The sequence below is a fragment of the Monodon monoceros genome, unplaced genomic scaffold, assembly GCF_005190385.1.
Source record: "Monodon monoceros isolate NGI ecotype Baffin Bay Population unplaced genomic scaffold, NGI_Narwhal_1 Super_Scaffold_4, whole genome shotgun sequence".
Classification (NCBI taxonomy): domain Eukaryota; kingdom Metazoa; phylum Chordata; class Mammalia; order Artiodactyla; family Monodontidae; genus Monodon; species Monodon monoceros.
Window position 1 is genome coordinate 32,606,913 of NW_021703781.1, and position 22,475 is coordinate 32,629,387.

Genomic DNA, 22,475 nt, shown 5'->3' on the forward strand with positions numbered 1-22,475 from the left:
ATATTTAAGAGGTAAAGGTTAGAAAAGGTGGTAATAGGTTAGTGTAGGGCTGGAGGAAAAACTTAGTGTTCATGACTCGGGGCAATGTGGATGGTGATGTCATCGGTTGGGGTAAGGAACATTGAGTTTGAGGTATCAAGGCATGTGGAGAGGGGTGATGAGGTCTGAACATGTGTTTGAAGTCCTTTGGGAAGTCCAGATGAAGATTTCAGACAACCAATAAGATCTGAAGTTTAGGACAGGATTAAAAACTGGAGTTAGAGATTTGGAAACCTACAGCCACATAGGAGGATATAGTTACCCAGCGAGGGTATACGGAATAAGAAGAGCAGTGGGTCAAAAAGAGAACCCAATAACCTTTAAGAGGCAATTGGAGGAAGAGGGTTCCATAACAAGACAGAGCAGGCAAAGTTGGAGGGAGACCGAGGAAACCTAGAAGGTGTGTTGATGTGGATGTTCAAACAAGGGCGGGGGCGGGGTGTTGGAATAAAAAGGAACGGTCACTAGTGCCAGGAGTTTAGGGGAGTTGAAGATAAGATAAGGACTGACATAGATGGAGTGGTGGGAATGGAGGTCTGGTTGGAGGAGGTTGAGGGATAAGTGGGCGTTATGTGTGCACAGATTGAGTTAGACTACACTTGTAAGAAATTCCTGTGAAAAGAAATCTTACTAGAAGGGGCACAGAGTTAAAACTGGGGTTTTTCCTTAGGGGTAGGGGAATGACCAGGACACATCTATTTACAGATTGAGTAAAAACACCCAGTAGAGAGGCTGAAGGTATAGGAAGGGGTAATTGATGGATGGAGGTCCTGGAGGACCAGAGGATGGACAGAGAGGACCTTTGGACTTGGACAGGAAGGGGACTGGAGGAGAGGAGGCAGTTGTCTAAGTGACTCTAAGTTAATGTATAGGTTACAAGAACTAGAGGTTGAGGGCAATTGTGCCTGTGGTCTTCATTTTCTTAAAGAAACAGGAGACAGAGTTTTATGCTGGGCATATTCAGGGGTTGTGTAAATGACCTGAGAAAAATTAAGAAGATAAGGATTGCAAATTAGGGGAAATGAATGTGAGGGGTAACCACAGACAAGGCATGGCTGGTGGAGTTGAGAATCCGGTGAGAGCACTCATGTTAAATTGGCAGTGATGGAATCTTCTCAGAGTTAGAAGGTTTTCTCTAGCAGCACTCAGTTTCCTAGGTACAGGTTTCTAGAAGATGTGTTGAGACATTGAACCAGGATTGGGATTTTGATGGACAAGAGTGGGAGAATGACAGTGATAATAACACCTAAAGTTTACTGAGTGCATGCTGTGCTCCAGACATAATGATCTACGCTCTTTACATATATTGTTTTGTTTAATTTTCTTAACAACTCTAGGAGGTAAAATTAATTTTAGATCCACTTAACAGATGAGGAAACTAAGTGTAAATAAAATTAGCCCGAAGTCACCATATGTAGAATGTGCCAGAGATAAGATTCAAAATCAGGCAATCCACTAATTCCAGCGGGAGAAAATGATTCAGATAGTTAATGATGAGATTAACGGAATTTGGAAGAAAATGAGGCTAAAAACTGGCTGGTAGATTGGAAGAAAATGAGGGTCTAAAGGACTGAATGTCTTTATGAGTTGATATACTCCCATGAGTATGGGAGAAAGGGCTGGAAGAAGTGTTGGTTGTGGTGATGGTGAGGATGGTGGATGTGACTGGGGATGGAGCTCAAATATGGGTTCCCGGGGTTGAGGAGGCCAAGGAACCTAATGCTAGCGTGTTGGATTGGGTGAGGATGTTGAAGTGTCTCAAGATGGTGGAGCTGAAGGCAATTAGTTAATAATTGGCTCTACAGTGGATGAGGTTAAATATGCTTGATACTCAAGTCATGGATTGGACTTTGTTTTTTAACCACTGCCACTTTCTCTGTGGTTCCTGGTTCCCAGAAACGACCTATTACTAATGGCACAGTTCTTCCAAAGGTGCCTCTCCCAAGTACACCTTCCTGTTTCCAGGAGGCAGGACTGGAATTACACATGAGGACCCAGGTTACTGTTTCCTTGTAAGGAAGTGATGGTGTTCCAGGGAGGGCCAGGGCCTCATCCCCCAGGTGAGGGGGCTTGGAGAAGCCACAGGCCCACCAGAGACAAATAGGTTGCCTGAGCCATCAGTACTTTCCCTTCACTGGTCTGTGCTGGTTGTCTTGGCAGCCTTATCTCAGGGAAGGCTGTGTGTGTGATTTGTTGATGACAGCTACCCCAAGGAGTGAAAAGTGTGTCCAGGCCTGCAAGGGCTCAGGCGCAGCAAGAGAGGCCTGGGAAACTGTCTGCCTCCACAAGTCAGGCCAGGGAAGGGACCCTGAGGGACAGAGCATGGCTGGCAGTGCCGGGAGGAGGGGAAGAGCTGGGTCTGTGAGAGCCACAGTGGGGAGGCCACCCTGCCTGAGCCAGCCTGGCCAAAGAAACGGCCCGGGAAGAGAAGTAGAAAAGAATTAGGGGGTTCTCTGACAGTCCCTGTGTCTGTGAGGGACTTTTTAGATTGTTTTTATGACTTTTATGGCGCCACCATTCCCATGGTTTATTCCCAAAGCGGTGTTGTGGTTCAAAGGACACAGCATATACAGCCCAAAGTAATTTCCAAACAATTTATGTTCTTTTCTTGTACATCTCTAGGCCCATGAAGGGAAAGCGTGGTCTCTGGCAACACTTTTTAAGTTCTCCTTTTCTTCTTCCTCACATTGCTTCCCTCATGGTCACTGTCCCCTAGGACTTGGTCCTCTCATCCCTGGGACCTCATCCTCAGTCTCTGTCTCTTTCCTCTCCACTCTCCAGTACGAAAGCCCTGGCAGTGACTCGGCGAGCTTGGGGACCCAGGAGGGTGGGGAGGGGAGAAACTGCATCAGGCCAAGCTGGAACACTACTCAGCAAGCGTGGGCTGGGGACTGGGGCAAAGCCGGATTATATTAATAAAGTTAATATTTTTATTCCATCCCCTTTCACCTAAGCAATATAATGGCCTCCTCAAAGAGATGTCAGTCACTCACTGAGCCCCTTATCGACTCCTTTAGCTCACATTCACATGCCTTCCTGCCAGCTTTGTCTTCTTTTACTCTTGAGTGTGTGTTAGCATTTTGGGAGCCTCCAGACGCCTGGCTGAGTTCACTCAGACTCTCCTTACCAAACTCAGGACTGGGGAACAAGCAACCTCATCAACCTGAGATGAAGCATTTAATCCGCTTCTCCTGTAGAACCAATGTCTTTGATGTGAGGAGTTAAAGGGACCTTGAGAACAAGAAACCGTTTGACACTCTGGTTGTCACAACCAAAGTGAGTGTGAGACTCTCCTCACCTCCAGAGTCAATTCACACCTGCTCTGTGACATGCCAAGGGGCAAGTGCCTGATGCCTGTAGGATTTTGCCCATGGCCTATCTTCGGCCTTGAAAGCACAGTACAAGCCAGGTCTTCAACCAGCACTGGCTGAGGACCACTTTATCTCCAGCCGCTGGGACTGTGCTCGGCTGAGCTCCGTTTCTGAGGTGTGAAACCCAAGTGACGTCCTTTTTGGCTTCTCCAGCCTCTGGCTGCCTGAGTTGCTATTTCCTGCTGCGGGTCCAATCCCTCCCCTATTTCTTCTGTCCTGATTTGATTTGCCAATAGTGAGAATGGGGTGACTGCTGGGAATCAAATGCTGCTTATTAATTTCTGACCGTTTACAACTCCCTCTCTTCCCCATCCCCTCAGTGTGTTTAGATGCTTCTGAGCCTACAAGACCCATTTTCTGGCCTCTGTTGATTAGCATCTTTCAGAATAGGGAGGCAAACAGTGTTCACTGAGAATCTGCTACAGGGATCTTGTGCCAGTTGTTAAATAATTGTCTTTAGCTCCAAGCCCCTCCTCCATCTCTGCTTTAAGATGCTCTGCCAGCTGCTTTGTTATGCTAGGCTTTGCCAGTAGGCGGTGCTGGAAGGGGACTGCAGGGCTGAAAGAGGGAGTGGGGAACTTGGTCCTCACTTCACCACACCTCCCCTGCTCAGCAGTGCTTCTTCACCCGGGCAGAGGCATTTCCTTTCTGTAGCAGCCTCTGAATCCAGTCTGTAGTTTTCTCGGCTCTCACAAAACTAGAATGATGGCACCACTCCTCATGGCCACAGAGACCCAGCACTGGCTGGCGCCCCCTATTCCTAAATTTCAGCTCACAAGGCTCCTACCCTACTTTTCTAAGTTTTAAAAATTCCAACCTCCTCCTTTTGTTCCTTCGGCTCTAGCGATGATAGCTGTTTCCTGCAGTTACTACCTCTACGGTACCTGAGTTCTCTTTTTCCCCTTTCAGTCACCTAGTTAACAACTCTGCACTAAGTTATCTCTGTTCACGTAACTGTTGTGGCTGATGAGAAACAGAAACTGACCTGGCTGATGAGCCTCAGGTGCCGTCCACAGAGCAAGTGCTTTATGGCTTTGTGTCCGTGAACATCCTTTAGTGCCAGGCCACATCCATGATCCCGTGGGGGTCTCAGTGTCACTTCATCCTCACGTTGTCTCTGTGGTGCATCTAAACATGCCTTTAACTCCTTTTCTACAAACCCTGATCTCTTCCCACTGATTTCTTAAATTTCATGCCAGTGTTTCCACAGTAAGTTGTGTGACCCCAGCCAACTCGAGGGATTTCAGACCTGACCAGTATTCTCCAGCCATGGCTTTGAGGGCGGTGGTGGTGTTAGTGGTGGAAGTCAGAGTTCATTTGGATTGACTAATTCCCAGCAGCCCTAAAGAATTCCGAGTTTTGAAGAACCTGGGTGTCTGTGGAACTGGTAATTGAAACAATTAGTGTTTTAACTTCCTCTGCTTAGTGAATCCACATAATAATACATCTACTTGGCGGGATGCAAGTATAGAAATCTGAAAAGGAATAGTTTAAAGGGGGGAGGGGGCTTATTTACTTCTCATGGAACCAGACATGTGGGATAGGAGTCTAGGTGTGGGGTGCATGGTGGTACCTGTAGCCCGACGACTCCTTCTCTTTCTGTTCTGCTGTTCTCGGTTTACATCCTTTATTCTCGTGGTCACCATTTGGTGGCAGAATAGTGGTTGCTCCCTCTCTGGCCTCCTATTTATGTCTCTGGCAGGAAGCAGAAGGAAGTGACTGTGGAAAAGGGGCAGTGCTATCTATGGACAGTAAGGCTTTCCCAGATATTCCCAGCAGACTGCTTCTCATGTCCCATTGGCACATGGGCACCGGCTCTCAGCTGCAAGGGAGGTTGCAGTGTAATTTTCTAGCTGGTACATTACCACCCTGTGTGATTCTGGGTAAGGGAGAAGGGGAATGGACACTTGGCACTTGGCAGTGTCTGTCACACATGGGAGTCCAGTGTCATGGGTGGAATGTGTTGGTCTGAACGTCTCAGTCACCGCCTAGTTCTAATTCCAAGCTCCATGAGGTCTCCATAATGTCCTCGTGGCTCTGGGGGATTTCCAGGAGCCCTGATGCTTGCCTCATGTCTTTACACCTTGAGTGCAGCCTTTGTGCACTCATGGAGGAAACAAACTTTCAGGCCATACATAGTTAGATATTCTTAATCTGAAATTCAGCTCTGTGCTCCTTAGGTCCAAGTCCCAGCAGGCCCTGCAGTCCTCCCTGTCCCGCCAGTAGTGAGCCACAATGTGCCGTAACGTGGCACCGAGACCCCAGCTCGGCATCTCAGCCCGGGCTCCCTCTGCTCTCATTACAGTCTTTCGTAGCCTCCTCTAGTGCTCACCCCACATGTGGACCTCCTCCACTTTCTCTCATTTTCTATCTCAGGAAGCCCAAGGATCAGTGTGGCAGAGCAGGACATTTGTTGGAGGGTAGTGAGGGGGAGATAGAGAGACCGAATCTCTAGCAACCTCAGGGAGGGGCAAAGCCAGACATGCTGACAGGTTAATAGTCACCATCTCATCACGTTCGTCTTGCCAAAGAAGCCTCAATGAAATGGCAAGGAAAGGGACAGAGGCCTGTCAGGGAGGGCTGGCGGGGCCAGGTTGTCACTGGAGAGGCCAAAGAGGGCTCTTTCATGGTGATGACTACTTGGCAAGGAGATCACAGCATTGGGACATCTTGGGTGCTTCACCAAGACCTCGCCAAACCCATCCTAGCAGGACCCAGGCTTCCCAGCTCACCGTGGCTCTGACCTCTCTCCGTGAAGTCATGGTAGCGGGGCTAAACTGGAACAAGGCTTTTTTGTTTCCAGTATCACCTGCTATTTGTTTATTTCTTCCTTTCTTCCTACTTTTCTCGGAAGCTCCTCAGCCTTCAGCCTGCCTTCTCCCTGTAGCTTCCTCCTTTGTGCTCTGGGCGTTTGCCAACCGAGGCCTGGTGGACACTTCTAGATGCTTAAAGACCTTAATAAGGTCTGTAAAGACACACCTCCAGCAGCATCACTCTTGCCTGCCTCAGAAGCTTCTGGTTTACATGAAATCTAAACACCCTTTAATTATATATCACTTCTCAAGGACCGTTTAAGAACCAAGCCAGTTATTTACAAATGGATTTGAAATTTTCTCAGTAAAGGGAGTTAATTCTATCTGTTACCTCTCAGTACTTAGAAGAGCAAACAAAGGAGAAGGAAGGCTTATTATTTGTCCCATGATATGGGCATTGAGGCCTCTGGCCCAAAGCAGCCAGTTGGAAACACAAACTTATAATGTATTTGATCGGAGGGAAGAATTGCTTCAGACAGGTTAATTTTCCTCCTGAGTAGAATTTGCCTGACTCAAAGAAGCAAGGAGGCAGACAGCGGCGTGTCAGTACTCCTCCTCCCCAGCAGGGCACTGATGGCACCGTGGAGAGCCTCCTCTTGGAAGTCTAGCCAGAGCAGTCCCCGAAACAGAACAGTGTCCAATCCACCTGGAGTGGAGTCTGGTCTTACTTATGTGGTCAAAGCCAAAGATCTGAGGAGTCCTAGGCTCAGGGAACCACAGTGGCCCCTTACCCCAGCAATGAAAGCTCAACCCATGCCTCAGTTTCCCTGTTAGTCTAGCCATGCTTTATTAAGACTAAAACTGTACCTTGAATTTTTAACTTTTTTACTTGGACCCCTGATGCTACCCCTAATCCTTGTTAACTAATTTCTACCCAGCCTGCTAGAGCAACACTGGCCAAGAGAAATTGAATGCGAGCCACATATATGATTTGACATTTTCTAGCAGCTATGTTAAAAAAAAAAACAACAGGTAAAATTAGTTTTAACATATATTTTATTTAAACCAATATGTCTGAATATTATCACAATTATCATTCAACATGTAACCAATATAAAATTATTCATAAGTTATTTTGCCGTTTTTGTTTGGTACTAAGTCTTTGAAATCTGGTCTTTTGCTGGTACAATATTTCTTAATTCAGACTAACTGCATTTCAGGCATGTGTCTACCCTGTTGAACAGTACAGCTCCAGGGACTGGCATCTATATCCAAGACTTCCAAATCCTGGCTGGGGTCATCTTAGTTCTGTGATGGTTAATTTTTTTTTTTTTTTGCTGTACGCGGGCCTCTCACCGTTGTGGCCTCTCCCGTTGAGGAACACAGGCTCCGTATGCGCAGGCTCAGCGGCCATGGCTCATGGGCCCAGCCGCTCCACGGCATGTGGGATCTTCCCGGACCGGGGCACGAACCCATGTCCCCTGCATCGGCAGGCGGACTCTCAACCACTGCGCCACCAGGGAAGCCCTGTGATGGTTAATTTTATGTGTCAATTTGACTGGGCCATGATGGAGTGCACAGATATTTGATTAAACATTTTTCTGGGTGTGTCTGTTGGGAGTGTTTCTGGATGAGATTAACATTTGAATGTGGATGGGACTCACCCAATCCATTGAAGGCTTGAACAGACTAAAAGACTGAGTAAGAAAGAATTCTCTCTTTCTCTGTCTTTGAGCTGGGCTATTGGTCTTCTCCTGCCTTTGGACTTAACTCAGGCTGAAGTTTATACCATCAGCTTCTTGGTTCTTTGGTTCTTCTGGGTCTCCAGCTTACTGCAGATTTTAGGAGTTTTAGTAAATTTCTTCGTGTGTATATCCTATTGATTCTGTGTCTCTGGAGAACCCAGACTAATACAGCTCCCCATAGGCTGAGCACATAGAATTGTAATGTTGATGCCCCAACATGCTATGAAGATACCAGTTGGTGGATCCTGTCTCCACATATCAAGGTGTAGCAGAGGCAGATTTCCGAGCTAATCTGGGTCAGGATCCAGGCAGAAATTAATAGGCAATTATACAGTGTAACAAGATCCAAGTAACAAGATGGCATCAATGAGCCAAAGGCAGAAGGTGGAGTCAGAGGATGGATCCAGAAGTCCAGAAAACTGGAACTCTGAGCAATTATAATATTTTAGAACAGAACCGTAAAAGTGAGAGAAAGGTATCTGCCGTGTGGAGGTCGAGAAAATTAATTCTTGTGGGTGTGGCTGAGCTTTGTAGTTCTGTTGAACCTGGGTGTGCCTTCCCTGAGAAATGTTAAGAGATCACTACCTTCCATGATGCTCTTGTTACTGAGACCATCCCTCAACACTTAGCTCTGGATTACTCCTGTCTGCCTTCCTGGCTCTAGCCTTTCCTTGCCCTCCAGTGATCTTTGCATGAGGCAAGTATGATTATGCCAGGCAACCCCTGGTTTGCAGCCATTTTGCCTGTGGTGTGATGTCTGAACTCCCAGCAGTGTATTCAAGAATCTTCATATCTTATCTTCTGCTTACCTTCTCAGCCATGGTGTCCCCAGTCCCTATTCAACACATGACATTTTATGTGCTTTGCCCCATAATGTTTTCTTTTTCACATCTGTGACCTTGTATATGGTTTTCTCCTTGCCTGGAAGTCACTACCCTTCCCATTTCTCAACTGGACACTTCTATATCTCCTCTAAGAAAGAGGATAGACATCACTCCTCCAGGAATCTTCCCTGACATTCTCTCTTCTTTTCATTCCAGGTTAGATTAGATGCTAGTATCTTGTGTTCTCAAAAACACTCTCAGCTCATCCAGGGGTAACATCCAGCCCCCTTAGCCTCATGGGTCACTTTGTGGGAGCCCATATTCTGGTTTTGCCCCATGGGGATCATAGGGGAATCTGTAGGCTCAACCACAGGGAATCTGATTAAAAGCTAACCTTTAGTCCCAAACACAGTAAAATGTTGCTATTCGTGGACACACATAATTCTGGGCTGACAGACTTTCACACTCAGGGGCCTCAGAAATCAAGTTTGATTGCCTGGCTTTCCTCTAGTGGGACACCGAGAAGGACGTTGCCTCTTTCCCCCTCTCATGAGGCCTCTGTGTCCTCTGAACAACAATCTCTTGACCCAAGCAGAGTGGAATTCTTGTTCCTGCACACCTTTGTTGCTGAGGGAAAAGTTACAATTCATTCCTGACCATTCTGGGTAAATCAGAGAAACCTTGTTAATAAAATTTTAATAAATTAATAAAATAAATTTATTTTTAATTTAATCAATTAATTCATTATTGATAATAATATTAATAATAATTTATATTGTTATAATAAATAAACAATAGCTTGTTACTAATTTATTAAATCAATTAATTTTATTAAATTAATAAAGTAATACAATTTTATTAACCTTGTTAATAAAATTTGGTGGGAGGGTGCATAGTTATAAAGTAGAACAATAAGGTTGGTGGGAGCTGCATAATTTTTCTCTTTGTTTCTATTTCCCATGAGGATTTCAGAGAGGATGTAAAGTACTTGCAGAATTATGACTAGAATATTTCCTCAAAAGGGTTGCTTATTCTCATTCTGTCTATTAAAAACATAATGCTTATTGACTTTTTCTATAATTATAGAAGTAAGGTATGGCTATTACATAAAATTTGGAAAATATGGAAAAGTATAAAGAGGAAAAGGAAAGGCATCGATAATTGGTCACACAGAAATAGCCACTGTCATTATTTTTCGGGAGAGAGAGAAGGCCTAATTTCTATGCCTAAGAGTTTTTCTCTACTGTTTGCTCTCTTATCAAGCCACTCTCTGGTTCTTTTTTTTTTTTTTAATTTATTTTTTGACATATAGTTGATTTACAATGTTGTGTTAATTTCTACTGTACAGCAAAGTGACTAAGTTATATGTATATATACATTCTTTTTTTTTAAACATCTTTATTGGAGTATAATTGCTTTATAATGGTGTGTTACTTTCTGCTTTATAACAAAGTGAATCAGTTATACATATACATATGACCCATATCTCTTCCCTCTTGCGTCTCCCTCCGTCCCACCCTCCCTATCTCACCCCTGTAGGTGGTCACAAAGCACGGAGCTGATCTCCCTGTGCTATGCGGCTGCTTCCCACTAGCTATCTAATTTACGTTTGGTAGTGTATATATGTCCACGACACTCTCTCACTTTGTCCCAGCTTACCCTTTCCCCTCCCCGTATCCTCAAGTCCATTCTCTAGTAGGTCTGTGTCTTTATTCCTGTCTTACCCCTAGGTTCTTCATGACATTTTTTTTTCTTAAATTCCATATATATGTGTTAGCATACAGTATTTGTCTTTCTCTTTCTGACTGACTTCACTCTATGTGACAGACTCTAGGTCCATCCACCTCATTACAAATAGCTGAATTTCGTTTCTTTTTATGGCTGAGTAATATTCCATTGTATATATGTGCCACATCTTCTTTATCCATTCATCCGATGATGGACACTTAGGTTGTTTCCATGTCCTGGCTATTGTAAATAGAGCTGCAATGAACATTTTGGTACATGACTCTTTTTGAATTATGGTTTTCTCAGGGTATATCCCAGTAGTGGGATTACTGGGTCATATGGTAGTTCTATTTGTAGTTTTTTAAGGAACCTCCATACTGTTCTCCATAGTGGCTGTACCAATTCACATTCCCACCAGCAGTGCAAGAGTGTTCCCTCTTCTCCACACCCTCTCCAGCATTTAGTATTTCTAGATTTTTTGATGATGGCCATTCTGGCTGGTGTCAGATGATATCTCATTTTGATTTGCATTTCTCTAATGATTAATGATGTTGAGCATTCGTTCATGTGTTTGTTGGCAATCTGTATATCTTCTTTGGAGAAATGTCTATTTAGGTCTTCTGCCCATTTTTGGATTGGGTTGTGTGTTTTTTTGATATTGAGCTGCTTGTTATTTTGGAGATTAATCCTTTGTCAGTTGCTTCATTTGCAAATATTTTCTCCCATTCTGAGGATTGTCTTTTTATCTTGTTTATGGTTTCCTTTGCTGTGCAAAAGCTTTTAAGTTTCATTAGGTCCCATTTGTTTATTTTTGTTTTTATTTCCATTTCTCTAGGGGGTGGGTTAAAAAGGATCTTCTTGTGATTTATGTCATAGAGTGTTCTGCCTATGTTTTCCTCTAAGAGTTTTATAGTGTCTGGCCTTACAATTAGGTCTCTAATCCATTTTGAGTTTATTTTGAGTATGGTGTTAGGGAGTGTTCTAATTTCATTCTTTTACATGTAGCTGTCCAGTGTTCCCAGCACCACTTATTGAAGAGGCTGTCTTTTCTCCACTGTATATTCTTGCCTTCTTTATCAAAGATAAGGTGACCATATGTGCGTAGGTTTATCTTTGGGCTTTCTATCCTGTTCCATTGATCTATATTTCTGTTTTTGTGCTAGTACGATACTGTCTTGATTACTGTGGCTTGTAGTATAGTCTGAAGTCAGGGATCCTGATTCCTCCAGCTCCGTTTTTCTTTCTCAAGATTGCTTTGGCTATTTGGGGTCTTTGGTGTTTCTATATAAATTGTGAAATTTTTTGTTCTAGTTCTGTGAAAAGTGCCGGTGGTAGTGTGATAGGGATTGCATTGAATCTGTAGATTGCTTAGGGTAGTATAGTCATTTTCACAATGTTGATTCTTCCAATCCAAGAACATGGTATATCTCTCCATCTATTTGTATCATCTTTAATTTCTTTAATCAATTTCTTTTAATTTCCTGCATACAGGTCTTTTGTCTCCTTAGGTAGGTTTATTCCTAGATACTTTATTCTTTTTGTTGCAATGATAGATGGGAGTGTTTTCTTAATTTCACTTTCAGATTTTTCATCATTAGTGTATAGGAATGCCAGAGATTTCTGTGCATTAATTTTGTATCCTGCTACTTTACCAAATTCATTGATTAGCTGTAGTAATTTTCTGGTAGTATCTTGAGGATTCTCTATGTATTGTATCATGTCATCTGCCAACAGTGACAGCTTTAGTTCTTCTTTTTCGATTTGGATTCCTTTTATTTTTTTTTCTTCTCTGATTGCTGTAGGTAAAACTTACAAAACTATGTTAAATAATAGTGTTGCGAGTGGGCAACCTTGTCTTGTTCCTGATCTTAGAGGAAATGGTGTCAGTTTTTCACCATTGAGGACTATGTTGGCTGTGGGTTTGTCGTATATGGCCTTTATTATGATGAGGAAAGTTCCCTCTATGCCCACTTTCTGGAGGGTTTTTATCATAAATGGGTGTTGAATTTTGTCAAAACCTTTCTCTGCGTCTATTGAGATGATCATATGGTTTTTCTCCTTCAGTTTGTTAATATGGTGTATCACATTGATTGATTTGCGTATATTGAAGAACCCTTGCATTCCTGGGATAACCCCACTTGATCATGGTGTATCATCCTTTTAATGTGCTGTTGGATTCTGTTCACTAGTATTTTGTTGAGGATTTTTGCATCTATGTTCATCAGTGATATTGGCCTATAGTTTTATTTGTGACGTCTTTGTCTGGTTTTGGTATCAGGGTGATGGTGGCCTCGTAGAATGAGTTTGGGAGTGTTCCTCCCTCTGCTATATTTTGGAAGAGTTTGAGAAGGATAGGTGGTAGCTCTTCTCCTAAATGTTTGATAGAATTCGCCTGTGAAGCCATCTGGTCCTGGGCTTTTGTTTGTTGGAAGATTTTTAATCTCAGTTTCAATTTCAGTGCTTGTGATTGGTCTGTTCATATTTTCTATTTCTTCCTGGTTCAGCCTGAGAAGGTTGTGCATTTGTAAGAATTTGTCCTTTCTCCCAGGTTGTCCATTTTATTGGCATAGAGTTGCTTGTAGTAATGTCTCATGATCCTTTGTATTTCTGCAGTGTCAGTTGTTACGTCTCCTTTTTCATTTCTAATTCTATTGATTTGAGTCTTCCCTTTTTTCTTGATGAGTCTGGCTAATGGTTTATCAATTTTGTTTATCTTCTCAAAGAACCAGCTTTTAGTTTTATTTTGCTATTTTTTCTTCAATTCTTTTTCATTTATTTCTGATCTGATCTTTATGATTTCTTTCCTTCTGCTAACTTTGGGGTTTTTTTATTCTTCTTTCTCTAATTGCTTTAGGTGTAAGGTTAAGTTGTTTATTTGAGATGTTTCTTGTTTCTTAAGGTACGATTGTATTGCTATAAACTTCCCTCTTAGAACTGCTTTTGCTACATCCCATAGGTTTTGGGTCGTCGTGTTTTCATTGTCATTTGTCTCTAGGTATTTTTTGATTTTCTCTTTGATTTCTTCAGTGATCTCTTGGTTATTAAGTAGTGTATTGTTTAGCCTCCATGTGTTTGTATATTTTACAGATTTTTTCCTGTAATTGATATCTAGTCTCATAGTGTTGTGGTCAGAAAAGACTTGATACAATTTCAATTTTCTGAAATTTAGCAATGCTTGATATGTGACCCAAGATATGATCTATCCTGGAGAATGTTCCATGAGCACTTGAGAAGAATGTGTATTCTGTTATTTTTGGATGGAATGTCTTATAAATATCAATTAAGTCCATCTTGTTTAATGTATCATTTAAAGCTTGTGTTTCCTTATTTATTTTCATTTTGGATGATCTGTCCATTGGTGAAAGTGGGGTGTTAAAGTCCCCTACTATGATTGTGTTACTGTCGATTTCCCCTTTTATGGCTGTTAGCATTTGCCTTATCTATTGAGGTGCTCCTATGTTGGGTGCTTAAATATTTACAATTGTTATATCTTCTTCTTGGATTGATCCCTTGATCATTATGTAGTGTCCTTCCTTATCTCTTGTAATAATCTTTATTTTAAAGTCTATTTTGTCTGATATGAGAATTGCTACTCCAGCGTTCTTTTGATTTCAATTTTCATGGAATATCTTTTTCCATCCCCTCACTTTCAGTCTGTATTTGTCCGTAGGTCTGAAGTGGGTCTCTTGTAGACAGCATATATATGGGTCTTGTTTTTGTAACCATTCAGCCAGTCTGTGTCTTTTTGTTGGAGCATTTAATCCATTTACATTTAAGGTAATTTTCGGTATTTATGTTTCTATTAACATTTTCTTAACTGTTTTGGGTTTGTTATTGTAAGTCTTTTCCTTCTCTTGTGTTTCCTGCCTAGAGAAGTTCCTTTAGCATTTGTTGTAAAGCTGGTGTGGTGGTGCTGAATTCTCTTAGCTTTTGCTTGTCTGTAAAGGTTTTAATTTCTCCGTCAAATCTGAATGAGATCCTTGCTGGGTAGAGTAATCTTGATTGTAGATTTTTCTCCTTCATCACTTTGAATATGTCCTGCCACTCCCTTCTGGCTTGCAGAGTTTCTGCTGAAAGATCAGCTGTTAACCTTATGGGATTCCCTTGTGTGTTTTTTGTTGTTTTTCCCTTGCTGTTTTTAATAATTTTTCTTTGTATTTAATTTTTGATAGTTTGATTAATATGTGTCTTGGCGTGTTTCTCCTTGGATTAATCCTGTATTGGACTCTCTGTGCTTCCTGGACTTGATTAACTATTTCTTTTCCCATATTAGGGAAGTTTTCAACTATAATCTCTTCAAATATTTTCTCAGTCCCTTTCTTTTTTCTCTTCTTCTTCTGGGACCCCTAGTATTTGAATGTTGGTGCGTTTAATGTTGTCCCAGTGGTCTCTGAGACTGTCCTCAATTCTTTTCATTCTTTTTTCTTTATTCTGCTCTGCAGTAGTTATTTCCACTATTTTATTTTCCAGGTCACTTATCTGTTCTTCTGCCTTAGATATTCTGCTATTGATTCCTTCTAGAGAGTTTTAAATTTCATTTATTGTGTTGTTCATCACTGTTTGTTTGGTCTTTAGTTCTTCTAGTTCCTTGTTAAATGTTTCTTGTGTTTTCTCAATTCTATTTCCAAGATTTTGGATCATCTTTACTATCATTATTCTGAATTCTTTTTCAGGTAGACTGCCTATTACCTCTTCATTCTTTAGCTCTGCTGGGTTTTTGCCTCACTCCTTCATCTGCTGTGTGTTTCTCTTTCCTCTCATTTTGCTTAACTTAGTGTGTTTGGGGTCTCCTTTTCGCAGGCTGCAGGTTCGTAGTTCCCGTTTGGTTTTTTTGGTGTCTGTCCCCAGTGGCTAAGGTTGGTTCAGTGGGTTGTGTAGGCTTCCTGGTGGAGGGGACTAGTGCCTCTATTCTGGTGGTTGAGCCTGGATCTTGTCTTTCTGGTGGGCAGGTCCACATCTGGTGGTGTGTTTTGGGGTGTCTGTGGCCTTATTATGATTTTAGGCAGCCTCTGTGCTAATGGATGGGGGTGTGTTCCTGTCATGCTAGTTGTTTGGCATGGGGTGTCCTGCACTGTAGCTTGCTGGTCGTTGAATGGAGCTGGGTCTTGGCATTGAGATGGAGGTCTCTGGGAGATTTTTGCTGTTTGATATTTCGTGGAGCTGGTAGGTCTCTTGTGGACCAGTGTCTTGGACTTGGCTCTCCCACCTCAGAGGCACAGCCCTGATGCCTGGCTGGAGCTCCAAGAGCCTGTCATCCACATGGCTCAGAATAAAAGGGAGAAAAGAAAGAAAGAAAGAAAGAAGAAGATAAAATAAAATAAAGTGAAATAAAGTTATTAAAACAAAAAATAAAAATAATTATTAAGAAAAAATTTTTATAAAGTAATAAAAAAAACAAAAAACGGACAGGTAGAACCCTAGGACAAATGGTAAAAGCAATTCTATACAGACAAAATCACACACAGAAGCATACGCATACACACTCTTAAAAAGAGAAAAAGGGGAAAAAAAATATATCGTTGCTCCCGAAGTTCACCTCCTCAATTTGGGATGATTCGTTGTCTATTCAGGTATTCCACAGATGCAGGGTATATCAAGTTGATTGTGGAGATTTAATCCGCTGCTTCTGAGGCTGTTGGGAGAGATTTCTCTTCTGTGTTCACACAGCTCCCGGGGTTCAGCTTTGGATTTGGCCCGCCTCTGCGTGTAGGTCGCCGGAGGGCGTCTGTTCTTCGCTCAGGCAGGCGGGGGGGCGGGGGGGGGAAGGGAGGGGCACGGAGGGCGGGGCAAGCCTGCTGCGGCGGAGGCCGGCGTGACGTTGCACCAGCCTGAGGCGCGCCGTGCGTTCTCCCGGGGAAGTTGTCCCTGGATAACGGGACCCTGGCAGTGGCCGGCTGCACGGGCTTCGGGGAGGGGAGGTGTGGATAGTGACCTGTGCTCGCACACAGGATTCTGGGTGGCTGCAGCAGCAGCCTTAGCGTCTCCTGCCCGTCTCTGTGGTCCGCACTGATAGCCGCGGCTCGTGCCCGTCTCTGGAGCTCCTTTTGGCGGCGCTGTTAATCCCCTCTCCTTGCGCACCAGGAAACAAAGAGGCAAAAAAAAGTCTCTTACCTCTTCGGCAGCTCCAGACTTTTTCCCGGACTGCCTCTTGGCTAGCTGTGGCGCACTAGCCCCTTCAGGCTGTTTTCACGCCGGAAACCCCAGTCCTCTCCCTGCGCTCCGACCGAAGCCGAGCCTCAGTTCCCAGCCCCGCCTGCCGCGGCGGGTGAGCAGAGAAGCCTCTTGGGCTGGTGAGTACTGGTCGGCCCCGGTCCTCTGTGCGGGAATCTCTCCGCTTTGCCCTCTGCACCCCTGTTGCTGTGCTCTCCTTCGTGGCCCCGAAGCTTTCCCCCTGCGCCACCTGCAGTCTCCGCCCGCGAAGGGGCTTCTAGTGTGTGGGAACCTTTCCTCCTTCACAGCTCCCTCTCACTGGTGCAGGTCCCGTCCCTATCCTTTTGTCTCTGTTTATTCTTTTTTCTTTTGCCCTACCCAGGTACGTGGGGGGGTTTCTTGCCTTTTGGGAGGTCTGAGGTCTTCTGCCAGCGTTCAGTAGGTGTTCTGTAGGAGTTGTTCCACGTGTAGATGTATTTCTGATGTACCTGTGGGGAGGAAGGTGATATCCGCGTCTTACGCTTCCGGCATGTTGAAGCTCCTTGTCAGTATATATACATTCTTTTCTTATTCTTTTCCATTATGGTTTATCACAGGATATTGAATATAGTTCCCTGTGCTATATACAGTAGGACCTTGTTTATCCATTCTGTATATAATAGTTTTCATCTGCTAATCCCGAACTCCCAATCTCCTCTTCCTCCACACCCTCTCAACCTTGGCAACCGCAAGTCTGTTCTCTATGTCTGTGAGTCTGTTTCTGTTTAATAGATAAGTTCATTTGTGTCATATTTTAGATTCCACATGTAAGTGGTATCATATGGTATTTGTCTTTCTCTTTCTGACTTACTGGTTTGTTTGTTACCTGGGTAAAAGCAGTTTTGAAGGAGGTTATCCTCTTCCTCAACTTGTATTCCCCCTCATCTATGTCACAGGTTCTGATGATAGCCAGCGTTTGGAATTAATTATAAAGATTTCTCTTCCCTTATCATATAGAAGATAAAATTTATGTAACTTGAGCTTTTTATGTAATGATCCTGGAAAACTGATGAAAAAGGTTTAAGGCAACGTCTCTCATCCTTGGCACCCGGGACATTTCAGGTCGAATGATTCTTTGTTGTGTGGGTCTTCCTTGGGCGTTGTAGGATGCTTAGCAGCATCTCTGGCATTTTCCCACTAGGTGCCAGTAGCATAACTCCCTCCTCCCAGTTGGGACAACCCAAAATCCCTCCAACACTGCCAAATGTCCCAGAGTGGGAGGGGCAGAATCACCCCTGGGCAAGAACCACTATTTTAACATGTCCTGCTGAACACCTAGAAGTTAGGACCACCAGAGTTTCTGGACTCTTAATTGGTTGTATTTTAGATCATGAAATATCAAGAAGATAAACATGTTAATGGAATTTCTGAAAACCCGAATATCAACATCTGTGTTTCTATTTTTCTTTCTAGCCAATGCCTTTTGTGGTGGGATGTGGATTTTTATGGCGATATGAGAGGTAGGAATTTGGAAGTCCTATCAGTCTGGGGTTAGTCAGGGTCAGAGCAACCACCCTAGGTATTTTAATCAGAAAGGGAGTTAATTTAGGGATCTAGGAGCTTGCATAGCCCTTAGAAGAACTGGGCAGGAGAGTGAGGATTGTGGAGGGTATTGCTGGCTTTCAGGAAATTCGGAAAGCAGGAGTCAAAGAGAAGTTTTTTTTGGAGGTCAGATGGCTGCAGAAATCCCAGAGGGTTTGCTACTGATGACCTCAGTAGCATGTAGCAGCAATGTAAGCCATTTTTAGGAAGAAAACTGGAAGCTCCTGATGCATCCACATATCTGCCACCTACTGATGCCCATGAGCTTGTCTGAAGTTGCTGTGGGACAAAATAATGGCTCTTCCTTCTCTTCTGCCTCCCAGATCTCATGTGAATGCCTCTCAGTAGCCAATCTAACAAAGGAAAAGAGTCTTGGAAATTTAGTTTCGTGACTTTCAGTCCTGTAGTACTGGGAAGGTGCTGAGAAGGACAGGGATTCAGCTGAGACAGTTGAGAGGATGTTGTGTTGTGTAATGTGGCAGAGGGTCCTTAATAAAAAGTGTCCCTTTTTTAGCATCAGATTTAGTCTACTTCAGTGATGCTATACTGATAAAATAACTGTAAGATTCTTTGCTGTAAATTGTTTGCCATGTCTTGCCCATTGTTATTGGGGTGTGAGGGAGGGTTGAAGTTTCCTGGTGCCAATAAAACAAACATGCACTTGCATAAAAATATATGAAAAAGTAGAATGATACTGCATATATAGTTTCATTATACTATTATTTATTTAATAATATCTTATGAGGTTACCCATTAATATCCATTATTTCAAATGTTCAAGTACTACTTTTATCATAAAAAATAAGTTTAAATAACTCGAAAAAGTATTATGCCATTAACAACCCCCCACCCCCAAAGCATGATACCTATTTTGTTATTTATATTTCAAAACCTTTATTTCAAACATTATTTTGAAACATTTATTTAGTCATGTGGATTTACATTTGTACATAAATCTTTGTTTCCAACTTTGATTAACTCCTTAGGCATAGGTTTCTAGAAGTGGATTTCTCATCTGAAACTGTGAATTAATTGCTTTACCAAGTGTTTATAGTGATTACCACGAACCGTTTATGAGATTTCTCATTTTCTGGCACTTTTCTTTTGTTACCTTAAAACAAATCAAAAAGACTTTGCCGTTTCTATAGGCAAATACTGTTTCATTTTTGTATAATTTTACGTTTCTTTGGTTTTACTAATGGGGTTGAACTATATGATTTTCTTTATTTAGGTCCTGCACATGCCTTTAAAAATATTTATTATAGTATAATGTAAGCTCAAGGTACAAAATTCAAAACAAGCAAAAAGACATATGGTGAAAAGTAAGACTCTTTTCCACACTTCTGCTCTAGCCAATCAGCTTACCTCCCAGGAGACAACCATTTGCCTATTTTTAGGGTATACTCCAGAGAAATTGTACATAGTTGTAAGCTGAAATATATATTCACATATATGTAAATGTGTACAATTATATATGTGTATATGCATACATATGTTAATTATAATATATGAGTTATGTGTAAATTATACATATTATAATTCACATATATACACATATATGTTTGTAACTTTTACCAAAGGGTAGACTACTATTCATGCCATTCTGAAACTTAATCAAATGTAAATAGATAGCTAGTGGGAAGCAGCCACATAGCACAGGGAGATCAGCTTGGTGCTTTGTGACCATCTAGAGGGGTGGGATAGGGAGGGTGGGAGGGAGACGCAAGAGGGAGGAGATATGGGGATATATGTATATGTGTAGCTGATTCACTTTGTTATAAAGCAGAAACTAACACACCATTGTAAAGCAATTATACTCCAATAAAGATGTTAAAAACAAAACAAAACAAAACAAAAAAGCAAAAAAAATCAAATGTAAGTTAGAGTTCTTTCCATATAGTAGCACATAAAGCTATTCCTTATTCTTTTTAATGGCTGTAACATATTCTGTTTTATGCATGTGCTATGATATATTTAACCAGCCCCCTATTGATGGACATTTTAGGTTTTTTTGATATTCCAAGCAATGCTTTAATGAATAACTTTGTATCTACAAATTTTGCAAACATACCTACAACATCTCTAGGATAAATTCCTAAAATGAGAGGCATAGGTTATATGTGTTTTAAATTTTAATGGATATATGCACAGCTATTTCTAGATTCACTGTAAAATCACTAGTGTTTGTTATTGGAAGAAAACAACTACATACTTCTCTGAGTCAGATGGAGACCCTGCCTAAGAATTTATTCTAATAATAATGGCAAAAGCTTACTGTCTACTAGTCACTGTTCTGAATACAGATAGAAAATAATTTAATTGTTATCACAACCATATGTATCAGGTACCATTACTAATGTCTCCATTTTGCTGTTGAGAAAACTGAGGCATAAGAGTTTAAGGAATGTGCCTAAGGCCATTAGGAGCAGTGACTTGGAGGCACTAGGATCTGAACCCAGGCAGTTTAGCTCCAGAGCCTAAGCAGTTAAGCACTTTGCTACCCACACAATCAGCCTGAGCTTTTTCTTTCTTCTTTTTTTTTCTTCTAATTTTCCTGTGATTTCTAGGGAGTGCAGATACTGGTAAATTTAGGGATCTTTATTTGTTGGGTTCTTCCATCCCCTGGGCTTTTTCTTATAAGCAGTAATTTCAAATCTTTGTGTAGTTCGTTTGGTGTTTAAGGCGATAGATGAGTGTGACACAGTGATCACTTGCTAATTTTTGACAGGCCCAACGGCACATGGGTTTTGATAATTGTGACTTTGGTCCTTTTTCATAATATTTTAATTTCCTTCAGTTTTTGAGGTAGACAACCAGATCAACTATGAATGTTGTTAATTAGATCTCCTTGATGATATTATACCTGTTATTCATTTTTCCTTTATTAGTGTATGGGCTTGAACGTCCAGAACACTGTCGTGTAATTCTGATGCTCTTTATCTTGCCTCAGATTTTAGTGGGAATGAATGCCTACAGTGTTTCATAATGTGCAAGGTGTTGGTTCATATTCTGGACAGATTTCGTGATCATGTTCAAGGACTCGCTCCTTTCTTTTGATCGTTTACTAAGAGTTCTTGATAAGGAATAGATGTTAAATTTTATCAGATGCCTTTGTGGGGGGTCCCATATGAATATTATCATATATTATTGTATCAGTCGGTTGGTGATTAGATATGTTCTAGTTGTCTGTTGCTCTGGAACAAACTGCCCAAAGCAGTGGCTTAAAGCAGTAACCACCATTTATTTTGCTTATGAATCTGTGAGTTGACCAGGCAGTTCTGGCTTGGGATGACTCATGTGTTTGCAGGCAGACAGACAGTGGCTGGGCTGGGGTCATCTTGAAGGTTTCCTCACTCACATGCCTGGTCCTGGGCTGAGAAGGCTCAGACTGCTGCTGCTGGGGCTGGAGCAGCTGGGGCTCCGTGGGCATTTCCCACTTTCTATGTGGTCTCTCCACATGGGGGCCCAGGGTAAACAGACTTCCCCTGGAGGCTCCTAGAGTGAGTGTCCCTAGAGAAACCAGCAGAATATGCATGACTTTGACAAACAGCTCAAGAAGTCACGGAGCGTAATTCTGCCACATGCTATTGGTTGAGGCTGTCACAAAGGCCCACCTGCCCAGGTTCAAAGGAAAGGGACACAGACTCCACCACTTAATAGGAGGAGGGTCAAGGAATTTGTAAACATGTTTCAAAATGATTCCACTTTATGTATCAAATCTTAACATGTAGCAAATTCTACTTGTTTGTGTCATTTTCTTTGAATGTACAGCTGGACTCGATTTGCTAGTCCTTAGTATTGAATTTTAATATGACCACACATTCTATGATTTCTCTTTTGCAAATTATGTTTATTTGGTTTTGGTATCAGGATTTGTGCTTGCTTTCTAATATTTCTAATTATAGGATAGATTTAATAACAGAGGAATTAATTTAAATTTGGAAAAATATTTTAAAAATCTGACTTTAAAGTCTATATAGGACTCATTCTTTACTCAGTTTCTTCCACAGTTATTGATCCATTTAGGATATTTACTTTTTCTTGAATTATTGTGGTAATTCATGTAGTTCCTGGGAACTCATGGAATATTGATATTTTTCAAATTTTCAAGAATAGACTTAAATTTTTTATATAATTTGTAAGTATTCTTTTTATGTTATTGTATCTTATTTCTCATTTATGATTTTGGTTGCTTATATACATTTTGATTTGATTTGATTATCTTGAAATGTATGTATTTTAATACTTTTTCCAAATATAAACTCCTGGCTTTGTTTATGTTTT

General features: G+C 41.9%; 1 protein-coding gene across 2 annotated transcripts in view; it reads left to right on the forward strand.

Moving 5' to 3' along the window:
• The window catches only part of CCSER2 (coiled-coil serine rich protein 2), a 419,884-nt gene that overhangs the window by 265,093 nt on the left and 132,316 nt on the right, over window positions 1-22,475 (forward strand). The window lies entirely within an intron of this gene.